At 38.1% G+C, this 13,893-nt stretch overlaps 1 non-coding gene across 1 annotated transcript; it reads left to right on the forward strand.

The window, feature by feature from the left end:
• Positions 1 to 13,099: 13,099 nt before the first annotated feature.
• On the forward strand, positions 13,100 to 13,204 carry LOC123457381. Its single transcript, XR_006635006.1, has one exon. It is a non-coding gene; the product is annotated as a small nucleolar RNA U13 (small nucleolar RNA).
• Positions 13,205 to 13,893: the final 689 nt, after the last annotated feature.

The raw sequence follows: 13,893 nt of genomic DNA on the forward strand, positions 1-13,893 counted from the left end.
ATGCTGCCATGATCACTAGCTAACATGTCTGTTGAGTGAATTTCACTGTAGAGGTGAGTGGTTTCTCTGCCTGTCAGTGAGCTGGATATTCCTCATAACATGGTCACCTCAATACTGACACTGAGGCTACAATTAGCCTTCCAAGTCCCAGATGAGCCACTTAGCTATACCTGCTCTGCTTTGTGGTAATAGTCTACTAAATCACTATACCATGAACCCCTGTTCTGCAGCCTTTCATGCACACTGCAACTGGGAAGTCCCCTTTTCTGTTTGATAATGTCCTTCTCTGTTCAAAACTTCTGCACTGCCTCCCAATTCCCTGTCACAAAAAAGGGGGATGTGCCTGTTTCTCCTCTCAGGAAAAACCCAAGGACACAGGAGATTTTGGTAGGAACACCACCAGACCTTTAAATGGTGTGCTTGAAACTCCATGTCAGTCATCCGGTTCTTGTCATCTGCCTCTTACTCCTGACTAGGTGGGAAGGCGCACATTGATAGCACATGATAAAGAAAATAGCAACTGTAATTCTCTCAATCCTTTGAAAATGAAAATCAACTGTTAGGGATACAGCCATGAAGATTACAAGAGAAAACAATTTCTACTTGCTGGAAAACTGTTTTGGAGAGATGTGTCCAAATGTATGAGGGAAAGGTTTAGTTAAGAAGCATCATAGCAGAATCAGTTGCACAGTCACAGTCCAACTCCTCTTCCAGAAGTAATTGTTGTACCAGATGAATTCTAGAGAAAAGGACTTTGGTATCCCCAGTAACAAAAATGTTTCATGGAAGGTTTGATGATTCCAGGTCAGAACCTAGGCCACTAGAGATAATGGTTGTCCAGCCTCTTCAGACATCATATCCACTTATTACCCTTGGCACCAATGTGACACCTTTGTCTCAGTCTCTAGCAAAATGTGCTGCTATGATGCTTCTTAATTAAACTAGGAGTAATTTCAGACTGCTCCTTAGGAAAGGTGAAAGTAAATTATGCCATAACAGAAATGAAAATCCCCCTTGATAGCCCCATAGACAAATTGTGCTTGTGAAAAAGAAGTTTTATTCACATCAGTGTATCTTATTTTTAATTGTCCTTTGTGACTCTGAAATCCCCACATCTAAAGCAATATCTTGAAATGATGTGATACTCTGAAACTTCAATGAATAAGTATTTCTTGAAGTACGATATTCCTCAGGACAAGCTGCATATGCACAAAGTCCCCGTAGTAACAAATGACATATTCTATTAATTAAGATGACATGTATTGCTCACTTCTGCCTGTATTTTGAGTTTCGAATTTTGTCATTTTATGACACCCCTCCTGGAGGGACTTCCTGTGTCTAGGATGCTGACGGTTACAGTGAAAGTAGAATGTGGAGAATACTCCAGTAGCTTAAGCAGCAAAGCCCAGGATCACCAGATCTTCCACCCCATGCAACTAACAAAGAAGTTACGTTGTGCTGTACACTTATGCTGTAGGTTGCATAAGTGCATTCTAACCAAGGAGCACAGAGGTACCTGGTATAGAACTGTATCTTTAAGAAGAGAAACAGAGGGACTAAATCACTTAGATACTAAGAATATTTGAATTTATTCTACTTAGAATATAAACAGGATCTCATAAACGTATGCATTCATATTGTTCCCAAACTATAAATTTAATTGGTATTTTACATCTAAGTCAAATGTATACATGGAATTTCAAGTGAATACTGATGAGGTAAATGACCAGCTATTCTAAGGATTCTGTCACTAGATATATATTTCAGATATATTCAAAATTTTAATTCAAAAGCACTTAATTTTCCAGGAAAGCATGCATATAATTTTTGTAACTGCAATACTTTATTACCAGGACCTTGAAGATACACAGCTACTCAGAACAGCTTTCCTCTCCATAAGTTCATTGTTGCACATTAGATTTTCCCATATTGCCTTTTAAAACTTAAACTGTGCACCTTTGATTATTAACATCTTCCCATTCCCCCTGCCCTGAAACCCTAAAAACAAACAGTCCACCAATTTTTATGAGTTCACCTATTTAAAATTTAACATGAAAAAAATGCAGTATTTGTCTTTCTGAATCTGGTTTATTTCACATAACAATATCCTCATGGCTCATCAAATTATAGGTTCCTTTCATTTTAAAGGATGAATAATATTCTAGCAATATAGTTTCTTTCATGTATAAATGACTAGTTCATTTTCTGTTATGTCTTAGCTATTGTGGACAGTTCTGCTAGTAACATGGAGATGTAAGCATGTATTCAAAGTACTGATTTAATTTTCTTTAGATGTGTATCTAAGCATGGGATTCCTTTTTGCTGATAGTCCTATTTTTAAAGTTTGAGGACCCTCTATAGTTTCATGAATGTCAGTGTCAATTTGGATTCTGCCCGACAGTCTGGAAGAATTTACTCCACTCCCTTCTCATAAACTTATATCTTTTTGATAATAACTATTCTAACAGCAGGGAGGTGATATCTCACTGTGGTTCTGACTTGCATTTGCATGCCCATTAATGATATTGAGTATCCTTTCCTATAGCTCTTGTCCATTTGCATGTGATAATTTACGATTTCTATTCATGTCCTCCTTCCGATTTCAAAATAGGATTATTTGCACATTAGGTATTGTATTATATAAATTACTCACACTTGTGCTAACATCCTTTTCTCCATCCCAGGTCACCATCAATGATAGTGTGCTACATTTAGTAGCTGGTTCTATTTCCACTCCAGTTGACCTTTATACTTGCTCAGTCTTTCCTTAGTTGTGATGACCTCAACAGTGAGTATATTGTGGGATTCCCTCCCACTGGGGATTGTCTCATACTTTTACATTTGATTAGACTAAGACAAAACATGGTGCCAGTTTACCACATCATATCTTAGCTCGTACTCAACAGAAACTATTGTTATTGATATGAACTTTGACAAAATGAATGAGGTGGTGTCCAGCCTATTCATTTTAAAATTACTCTTTGCAGTGATATCATAATCTGTAGCCCATGTTGATGACATGAGGAGATAAGCTTCTCAAAATGTCTGTTTTAAACATGGATTGAGTCATTGAACTGTGGTATATCTACACTAAGAAACATTTGGAGGAACACATAACAATTGAAAGGAATATCACTTCATGTTGTTTTAATACAAACTCCTGAATAAAAATGATAGATGGAATGAGAGAACTGTAGTCTCTGATATGTGTATATGTGTGTGCATAGTAACTTCCACATTCTTACCTAGAAAATTCTACAAAATTCAGAAAACAGACAGTTTGTCCATGGATTGGGCTGGTGAAAGAAGGAAAGAAATACAAAGGGTTTGAGGACTTCTGTGGGTAAATGCATGGATTGCTTGTCTTGACTGTGGTTATGGCTGTATATGTATACATATCTTTTATAGTTTCAATATGTATGACTTATGTTAGTCATAACACAGTAAGCTTGGAAAAACTCCACTGTTTCCTATATACTGTTTCATATATATTTGATGGTATGAAAATAAAGTATCTTTCTTAATATTCCAATGTTTGACTTGTATCAAAAGATGACTGTGATGGGTTTCTAATGAAAGAGGAAAGTTGGAGAGCATACAATTGCTTATAAGTGTGTGTTCATTTATTTTATTTGGCATTATGCTTACTCAGTTGAGCTTCCATCGTGGTGGATAGCTCACCATTCACAGTTGTAAGCTGGTGAGGGCAGTGTAATGTCCAATCTGTTGCTTTGTAATCACCAAGGGTAAGTGTTGTCGGTGGTAACTTATTAAACATCCACAGCCTTTGGTTACAATAGCTTATGGAGTATAGTGGCTAACAACTTAAGCTCCCACACTATTGAGAAAGAAAATCAAAATTCGTAAGTGAAATCTTATTGTTAAAATGTCTGACCAATGGGATGGAGAGATAGCTTGGTGGTTAAAGTATTTGCCTGCAAATGATAATAACCTAGGTTGGATTCCCCAGTACCTACATAAAAGCCAGATGTGCAAAGTGGCACATACATCTGGAGTTCAATTCATTTACCACAGCTGGAGGACCTGGTGTGTGTCTCCCCCCCATCTATGTCTGTCTCTTTACACTTGAAAATAAATAAAAGTTAAAATAAAATAAGTCTACCCAGCTCATAATATTTTGTATATATTAGTGACAAATTTTATATTTTTTTCTTGTTAACCTTCAGGAATATTAAAGATGGTTTGGGAAATCTGGCTTGGTGGTACACCCCTACCACTCTATCATTCAAGAAGCTGTGGGAAGGGAATCATAAATTCATGGCCAGCCTGGGATAAATAGTAAGACCCTTACCAGAAAAGCTATAAAATAATGAGCTTGGGTTCTTACTATGGGAATAACTGATTGATTTTAAACTCATTGTGAGTTTGTATGATGAGCTTTACTTGTATTTCCTGGCTCAAAGATTTAGATTAGAATTTCATGTATTTGATACCATATTAATATTGAACACATTTTTACTTGAATAATCCTACTAGAAAAGATATTGAAATTTAGGCACCATCAGTCACTTCATTTCTAAGGAAGTCTAATTTTTATCAATAGTTAGTTTTGTAATAGTTTTAATTTTACAGGAATGTTGCAAAACAGAATCCTCAGGTAATTCACATTGTCAACATCCAAATTCCCATGCTATTCTTGTCAGACCTAATGAACCAGTGCTCATGTGCTCTTGTTAACTTGGATGCATGTAGCATTGGAGAATTTCTCTGCTAGCTTCTTCTGCCTTAGGATCACTTATTAGAAATAAAACAACATATTTATATAATTGCATGCATGACAAAATTTTACTTTTTAAACATGTTCTGAAGTTTATATAGTGTAGTGTCTGTGTGTGTGTGTAGATAAGTGCACCCCATGTGCACAGAGGCAATCAGAGGACATAGGAAGGTCTTCCTTTATGGTTCATCTAGCTTACTCATTGAGACAGGATCTCGGGCTGAACTTAGAACTCATCATCATAGGCTATACTGCCTGGCTGTTCAATTAGCACAGTGAAATTTCTCCCTGCTCCCTCAGTGCTGGTATTATAGACATGAATGGCCATGCACTTGCTGGGGATAGAGCTTGGGTCCCCATGCTTATCCATCAAGTGCTCTTATGCTGAACCATTTCTCTAGCCCAATGCTCTGACTTTTAAGATATAATTTTCCCCCAAAATGCCAAACATTTCCTCACTTTTCATAATGGAATTACACAGTGGACCTCCAGAGATTTGAACTTCAAATGATAATTTTTTCCAAACTGGAATTCAGCTCACTGCCCTCCTCTTAACTGGTCTGATTGCATGAAAGGCAGGCTAACTTCCATCCCTCTTCCTTCAGGCTCACATGGCAATGCTGTCTACATATGGTCTCCTACAGCTACTTCTTGGCAAGGTCTTGTCTTTAGGAAAACCAAATAAGGGAATATAATTTTCTGATTGTGGTCTTGTGTGTCACTGAGCTGGCTGAGTGAGGAGGTTGCCAACAATGTGATATTGGCCATGAGTTACCACTGAGCCCACGTTCTCACTAGAGAGTTGGTCAGACTGGTACCAGGGAGCCTCGGGATTTGAATTCTACCAACACTCAGGTCTAATTTATACTTCCCTTTTAAAACATTCCACTGATATTCTGCTTATAAGATTGGGATATTTGATTATCTCAGCCTAAAAATTATAGTCAAGTGAAATGATAAGATATTTAGTTTAACTAATACCTACAAAATATCTACAAAAATCATGTCCTGGAAATAAATAGGTCATGTATGTATGTATGTATGTATGTATTATGTATGTATGTATGTATGTATGTATGTATGTATGTATTTATTTTGGGGAGAGAGGGGGGAAGAATTGGCATACCAGGGCCTTAGCCACTGCAATCACTCCAGATATGTGAACTACATTGTGGGCATGTGTGACTTTGTGTGCTTGCATCACCTTATGCTTCTGGCTTACTTGGGACCTAGAGAGGCAAACATGGTTCCTTTGGCTTCTCAGACAAGCACCTTAATCACTAAATCATCTCTCCAGCCCCAAATATTTTAATATTAATAGATTAAGAGCTAGAAGTTTTGGCACTCAACATTGGTCAGGTCCCTATTGTCTAAAAAAGAGTATCACACAGCATATCAGCAGCTTCCTACCACAGGTACCCACATCTGTGATTCTCCTGTTATCTCTACTGTGGATAAAAGAACCTTTTTATAACTATTCATAGTACTGAAATATCTAGCGCTCTCTGTTAATGATGTTACATTTGTCAGTGGGCCCCTCGTTGAACAGTTTTGCATTTTGAGAACATCTTAAATCCATCCCTTTATCATCCATTCTCTATACACTACTTCTTCACACAGATGCCACAGACATGGTAGGAAATGTATTGGTTCTTATTGTTAGGATTATTAGATGTATTCAGCTAAGACCACCTGTAAGACTTCTCAGCATCTATCCGAAGTAGCTGAATGAAATGATAATAAACTGTGTTGAAATCCCTGAGGGCCTCCTCCACAACACTGAGTGGCAGATCTCGGAATCAGAATGCATGTGGGAAGAGAATGGGGATCAATCATCAAAGAAAAGATGGACAACCAAATGAGAAGGGCAAAAGCTATAGATTCTCTGTTTTAACAGCTAGAGCATTCAACATTGTTCTCAGCTTGGGGTCAATGGGAGACAGAGGAGAAAGAAAGCTTCCTGGTTGGGTACAGGGATAGCTCTACCAGGGCCTGATGGGAAGCTGCAGATGAACTAGCTAGACCAAGGTGTTTTATGGATTTGTGAGAGACATACCTCTGGCTCACTCATTTGTCTTAATTGCACAAAAGAACAAAAATTGGGGCTTTCAATTACTTGTGAAGTCATGGCCATTTATGACCAGTTGTTTTATTTGTTATTGTCTGAAATCTTGAGTTTTCTGAAGACAGTCTTCTGACTTTCCAAGAGCAGAGGCTGACCTACTAGGCTGCTCACTTTGGAGGACTTCTGGTTAAAATGGCAGTGTAGGAACCACGCCAAAGCAGCCTAGGGGAGAAAAAGCCAAAAAATAAGTAAATAAACACAGCAAAATACATTCTTCTACTAAAAAGTGAAGTGTATAAGAAATTACCAAGGGCAGTAGAGATGTAGGAGAGATCCAGAGCATCCAGAGCCCACATAGGCAGGCAGAAGCGGTTCCAGTAGCAGTAGCACCAGGTGTGCAGGGCCACAGTTTCAAGGCTCAGCTTGAGCTTCAGGAAGCGCCAGGTGAAGGGATTTTCCACTCACACCAGACCTCTTTGCAAACTCAAGAAACATGGAGAACCAAAGCAAACAAGGGAAGAGCAGATCATGAGTTAGAGGATCATGTGGACCAGCAGGAGAACTACAGCCACCATCCACAGCCTCCCCTCCCCCACTGCCAGTGGCGGCATCAGCAAGCACCAGAGACAAGGGGAAGGGAGATCACAGCACCTAGCACTGGTGATCCAACAACCCAGCCAGTCTACTTGATGCCACAGTGCACCAAAGAGGGAACCAAGAAGGAGCACAGCATAACTGAGACCAGAATAATCCCAAAAGGTAACTGGGACTACACCAGGTCAGTACTCACCAAATAAGCCTGGTATATAGGCCTGATCTGGAAGTGCTCATTGCACCTTCCATATCAGGATAAATTATATGTTAAATCTGATGGATGGTCAGATTTGCCATTCTTAAATAAGCTATATTTTGGTCTTGTTATTTGTTGCTTCTTGATTTGTTGTGGCTTTGTTTCCTCTTCTGTTGTACACTAGGGAGGAGTCTCACTTGGTCACAAGCTGACCGGGAACACTCAACAAACCAGAAATCTTAACCTCCTTATTAATAGGATTAAGAGTGTGAGGCAACACACACCCTAAGGGACAGTGATTTTGTTAGAGGATCTGATTGTAATAATACCTACTCTTGCATAAATACTCTCTTCTGTTTGTCATTGAAAGTGTATATTGTTTAGTTAAAATTTAGAATCTGCCTGCATTTTGTTCCACTCAGCCTACTTGAATACTCTTATAGCAGGCAAATCCAACACCTAAGGTCACTTTTTAGATACTCTGAGAGTCTTGAGGGCCACACCTATAACATCAGATTGATTGATACATCTAATAATACTGCAGCTAACTTAAAAATCAAAGCATTAAATTAACACAAGATGCAAAAATATATACATTATTACAACAGAAGCACCAAAAATCTAGACAATATAAACACAAAAGTATTAATGCATCAGAAATGACCTCTAGTGAGAATGTTAGAGGAAATGGCCGAGGAAGGTTTAAAATGAACAATTATAAATATGCTCAAAGAAGCCAAAGAGGAAATCAAAGGAATGAAAGAGGAAATCAAAAGAACCAAAGAAGATACAGAACACCAATTTAATGAAATAAAGAGGTCAGTACCAGACATAAATAAGGAAATAGAAATAATAAAGAAAAAAACACTCATAATTACTAGCAATGAAGAATACAGTTAATGAAATAAAAATCTCTGTAGAAAATCTCACCAGTAGAATGGATGAAGGAAGGGAAAGAATATCTAAACCAGAAGATCTTGTGGCAGATCTAATACAGTCCAACAAAGTGAAAGACAAACTAAGAGGAAAGTATGAATGGGAATTTCAAGATATTCTGGGCACTGTGAAATTATCAAACATAAGAATTCAGGGTATAGTAGAAGGAGAAGAATTTCACTGCAAAGGCATAGTAGGCATTTGCAACAAAATCATAGAAGAAAACTTCCCCCAAATTGGGAAAGAGGTGCCAATGCAGATACAGGAAGCCTTTAGAACACCAACCAGACAAAACCTGTAAAGAACCTCTCCTTGCATATTATAATTAAACTATCAAACGTAGAATCCAAAGAAAAAAATATTGAAAGCAATTAGAGAAAAATCAAGTTGCCTTCAAAGGCAAGCCCATCAGGATCACAGCAGATGACTCAATACAAACTTTAAAAGCCAGTAGGGCTTGAAGTGATGTATTCCAAGTTCTGAAAGATAACAACTGTCAACCAAGGTCACTTTATCCTGCAAAGCTATCCATTCAAATAGGTCATTCCACAACAAAAGCAGGCTAAGGGAATATTTGAAGACAAAATCAGCTGTACAGAAAATAATTGAAAGTATCCTCCATGCTGAAGAGAAAGAAAGGCACACATATAAGGAACCTGAAAAAAAGAAACAATACTCAAATACTAGTTAACACAAGAGAACAAAGGTAAAACTGGAAGAACTACAAAAAAAAAAAAATTAAAGCAAGGCATGGTGGCGCAGGCATTTAATCCCAGCACTCAAGAGGCAGAGGTAGGAGGATCACCGTGAGTTGAAGACCATCCTGAGACTAATGAATTCCAGGTCATCCTGAGCTAGAGTGAAACTCTACCTTGAAAAAAAAAAAGGCAAAAAATAAATGCACATCTTTCAATAACATCTCTTAATATCAATGGCCTCAATGTCCCAACCAAAAGACATAGGTTTGCAGGATGGGTTACAAAGCAGGAGCCTTTAATTTCTTGCCTCCAAAAAACTCACCTTTCCACAACGGATGGACACTGTCTTGGGTGAAAGGTTGAAATAATGGGCCTAGAAAACAAGCAGGGGTTGCTATCCTAATATCTGACAAGGCAGACTTCAACATTAGTTAGGAAAGATAAGGAAGGTCAGTTTATATTGAATAAAGGCACACTCCAACAGGAGGACATTACAATCCTAGGCTGCTCACTTTGGACACTGTTGGTGTCCTGGGCCAGCTGTTTCAGATTGTGAGTCAGATGTCTGTTTCCATCTGGGATCTGATCATGATCCTCTCATACATTTCATTTCTGATGTAACTAAAAATGTCATTGTGCCTTCTGCCCTTCAATTATGTCAGAGCTTCAGATCTTGGGGTATCTCTGGTTTGGCAGTGTCCCCCACATGCAGAGTTGACTCACAAGGCATCAATGACAATCTGGAATCATTTAAGGTTTGCTTTAGGTTTCATAAAAGATGTGGGCTTTAGCTTAGATAGTAGTTAATTTTGAGGTACTGTTTGGTGTCACATGGATAAAACTGTGAAATGTTAAACTTGAATATATTTCTGCTTTGGAAAATATTCAGTAAGTTGGAGCAAAAACATATGAGTAAGTAAATTTAAATATACGTTTTGCAATGTGGAAACTCTAGTATTTTGCAGATTACACATTCATCTCCACATGATAAATGAAAGTAGCACAAAAATAATAAATTCTGGCCTCTCAACAGCTATGGGAGTTTGCAGGATAGACATTAACAAGCAGACCAGTCCTTTAGAAGATATGGGATGCTGACATGTAGCCATCAAAGATGTACATGAGAGAAAACTTCAATTACATTTCCAAGGCTCTGTTAAGAAATGATTCATGGGGTCCTTTTTGCTTCAGGTGGCATTAATAAATACATGCAATGCAGAGCATGGTGAAAACATGGTGCTCATAGAAATCCTCTGTTCTCTTCTGCAATTGCATCTGAGGTATTCAGAGGCAGAAACAAGCCATCCTGCTTGTTTACTAGCAGACATCCCTATGAATAAACCTTTAATCTTTCCCTCAGAAGGGGAAAAATGAATCATTTCTGATTCATGGAAGATCCTCTTAAGTGTTTGTTAGGTGAAAGCAAGTGTGTATACTGCAAGTTATAACCTTAAAGTTGACAACCCCTCTAAAGGTACCATCATGGTTTATTGCCAGGTATTGACTGAGGACAGTCCATCATCCTTGCTAGATTTCCATTAGGGCAACTACAGTTGGAAGTTGTGCAGTGGCAGTATGGTGGGAAGTATACACAGCAGATGTTTATGTGTAATAGCCACCAGTTGACTTCATATGCATTTGCTCCTGAAGGACAACTCTTGTACTAACTCCCATTAGCTAAGTATTTTCTATGCATTTTACCTAATTTCCCTACTTAAATGTGCTCCCAATTAATTTATGAGAGTATAGGATCTAAGGAAATTAAGACAGTTACTCTTTTAGCGGATATAAGCCTTGAATCTGGTGTCAAGATAAGTCGCACACTAAAGCTAGTGTGTGAGTGGGAATCTACACTGATTCTTTTGTTATTGGACTCAAGTGTCATTAACATGACCTCTGATTTCTGTCAACCCTGGACTTATGCAGGTCTCTGTGAGAACCCAGAAAAAATGAGTTGTAACCACTAATCTCTTTCCAGGACATCTGCCAACCAGAGTATTACTTCCTTGCTGGTCCCATCCATGCCTTGTGCAGAATGAAGGGGTGGCATTGGGTCTCTGCTTCACTAAAGCATCATTTTATTTCACATGAAATGTATCTTCAAAGCAGTCCTTTCCAAAAAGAAAGAAAATGAGGATTTTTCCCCAGTGAGAAATCTTCCCCTTTCATCCTCAACTGATTGAAGAGCTCAGGAGATGCTATTGTGGCCTTTGTGAGACCTGAAGCCTTGGTCTCTCCATCATCTCTCTACCTGCTATGATTTGGTGAGATCTTTAGTACATGCTTATGTATCTTTATTACAGAAAATAATACTGGTATGAGAGACAATTCTTATGTGTCCCTGGGGGATCCTACTGCCCCAGATCCCATAACACTAGACATCATGCACTTGGATGATATGGAGAATCCAGGATGAGTGGAGATACTAGGCACATGCATGATGCCAACTCTAGTAAAAAATCAAAGGCAATATCCTCTACTATGGGTATTCCTTTCATTTTTTTCTGAAATCCTTAAGTCACTTTTAAACATTAAAGGCTTTTTATAAAACAGTTTTATGAGTGATATTGTAAGTGCTATGACATCAAAATATTAGTGTACAATATTTACAGTATGTTTTGTTCCATTTAATTTCTATCACCTTGTCACACTTCCTTTTTAAGTGTGACCTTTAGCATTGTAATTTTCTTTTCACAGAAACCTTGTCTTCATTGAGCAATGATTTGTAGGAAAATGAATTCAAATTATTTTACTCTGAATTTATATTACATCAGAAGGTGTCTGAGTTCAAGACTAGCAATTTATTTTAATTAAATTCTTCACGGTGTAGTAAAAACAGATAATTGACAGGCTGGAGAGATGGCTTGGCTGTTAAGGTGCTTACCTGCAAGAACTCATGTTCAAATCTCCATGTCTCATGCACTGATGCAAGTTCCCACAAGGGGGCACAAAAGTCTGGAGTTCATTCACAGTGGCTTCAGATCCTGGAGCACTCATTCTCTCTCTCTCTCTTTCCCTTCCCCTCCTTCCCTCTCCCTCTTTCTCTATCTTTCAAAATAAAAAAGAGAGAAACATCTAGAATACACTTATTATTGGTAACACTGTGTTCTGATTTTCTGTATTTTCCTTAGAAATTAAAACTAGCATATTAATGGACAGAATATTAAAATAAGGAAAGTTGTTTGGGCTCCTGAAAGATTTTGTATATTTTCTCTGTGGTGTCCTAATAACAGCAAATATTACTCTAAGAAATAAATGTAGAAAGGTTGGGATGAAGATGTGTCTGAAACATGGAAGATTCACATCAGGCCCTGACTTTGCAGCCATTTGTGTACAATGAATCCTTTCCCAATATAATTTTTTGCATGTGTATGTGTATTCACATGTGTGTGGGTACAAATGTACATGTATTTAGGTGTGCATGTACATGTGTTCACATACATATGGAGGCCATAAATTGAGTTCACTTGTGTTCTTACATCGTTCTCCACATTAGTTACTGGGGAAGGACCTCTCACTTGAACCCAGGACTTGTTAATGTTGTAGTTTAGCTAGCCAGCTTGTCCTGGGTATCTTTTTCCACCTCCTGAGTACTAGGATTAAAGGTGAGTGGCCATATGTACCCATCATTTATGTGGGTCCTGGGGATCTAACCTCCAGTTCTCATACATGTGCAGCAAGTGATTTGTCCACTGACCCATTGTATCACCACTCTCAATATCTGGATTGATAAAGTTTAATTTAATCTCCATCCTTTTCAATTTTATAGCCCCAATTCTGGTAACCCAGCACCATGATGCATTTACATTTTCATAAATTTAAACAATAAATTGTTTTGACCATGTCAGAATACACAATTGAAACAGCTCTAGATCCTTTTATTGGTTCATAAGCATGATGATTGGGTGTTCACGCTCTTGCGTGACGTGTGCCTCCCACTAAACCTTGTTACGCTCTGGCACATAACCCGTCTGACGTGAACTGAGAAAAAAAAAAAAAGCTCTAGATTTCACTAAGAGCACTTCTCTTCCTTGAAGTTCCATGAGCACTTTCTTGGCACAGTGACACATTTTTCTCTAAATGATATTTATTGGTTCATTTTCAGCATTTCATCAGAGTCAACAATCTTGTGTCTAATGAATAAAAAAGAAAGCTGCTTAAGCCAAAATACTTGCTCCTGACCCCATTGATGGAGCTCTGTTTTCAGTGGGGATTAAGTGTTGTCAACATAAAGCTTTATCAGAATTTTCACCTCTTGAATATATTTGACCTGACAATGTGACATACTCATGTGCTCAATATAGGGTCTTGTTATTTTTCTTCTTTCCTTCCCAATTCTCATCAGCATCAGTGCAACAGTGGAAAGTGTTGGGTGGCCCTTCTATGGCTAGAAGCTAGTGTAGGAAGATGAAAACAGGCCAGCACAGGAGACCCAGATTTTCCAGAAAGATCACTGATATCAATAAGGTTAACTCCACCTTGTGCATATGCTCTTAACATCAAGAAGCTCATAAAAATCCTTGTTCTTTATTTAAAGTCAGAAAGAATACCCCAGGGCATGAAACCTCACACAAGTGATGTTGTCTAGGGCAGTGATAATAACGCCTGCATCCCTAAGATGGTAGAGACAACATCAAATGGCCTTTCTTAGTATTATCAGGTATTT

This window comes from Jaculus jaculus, unplaced genomic scaffold, assembly GCF_020740685.1.
Source record: "Jaculus jaculus isolate mJacJac1 unplaced genomic scaffold, mJacJac1.mat.Y.cur mat_scaffold_41_1_1322751_arrow_ctg1, whole genome shotgun sequence".
Taxonomy (NCBI): domain Eukaryota; kingdom Metazoa; phylum Chordata; class Mammalia; order Rodentia; family Dipodidae; genus Jaculus; species Jaculus jaculus.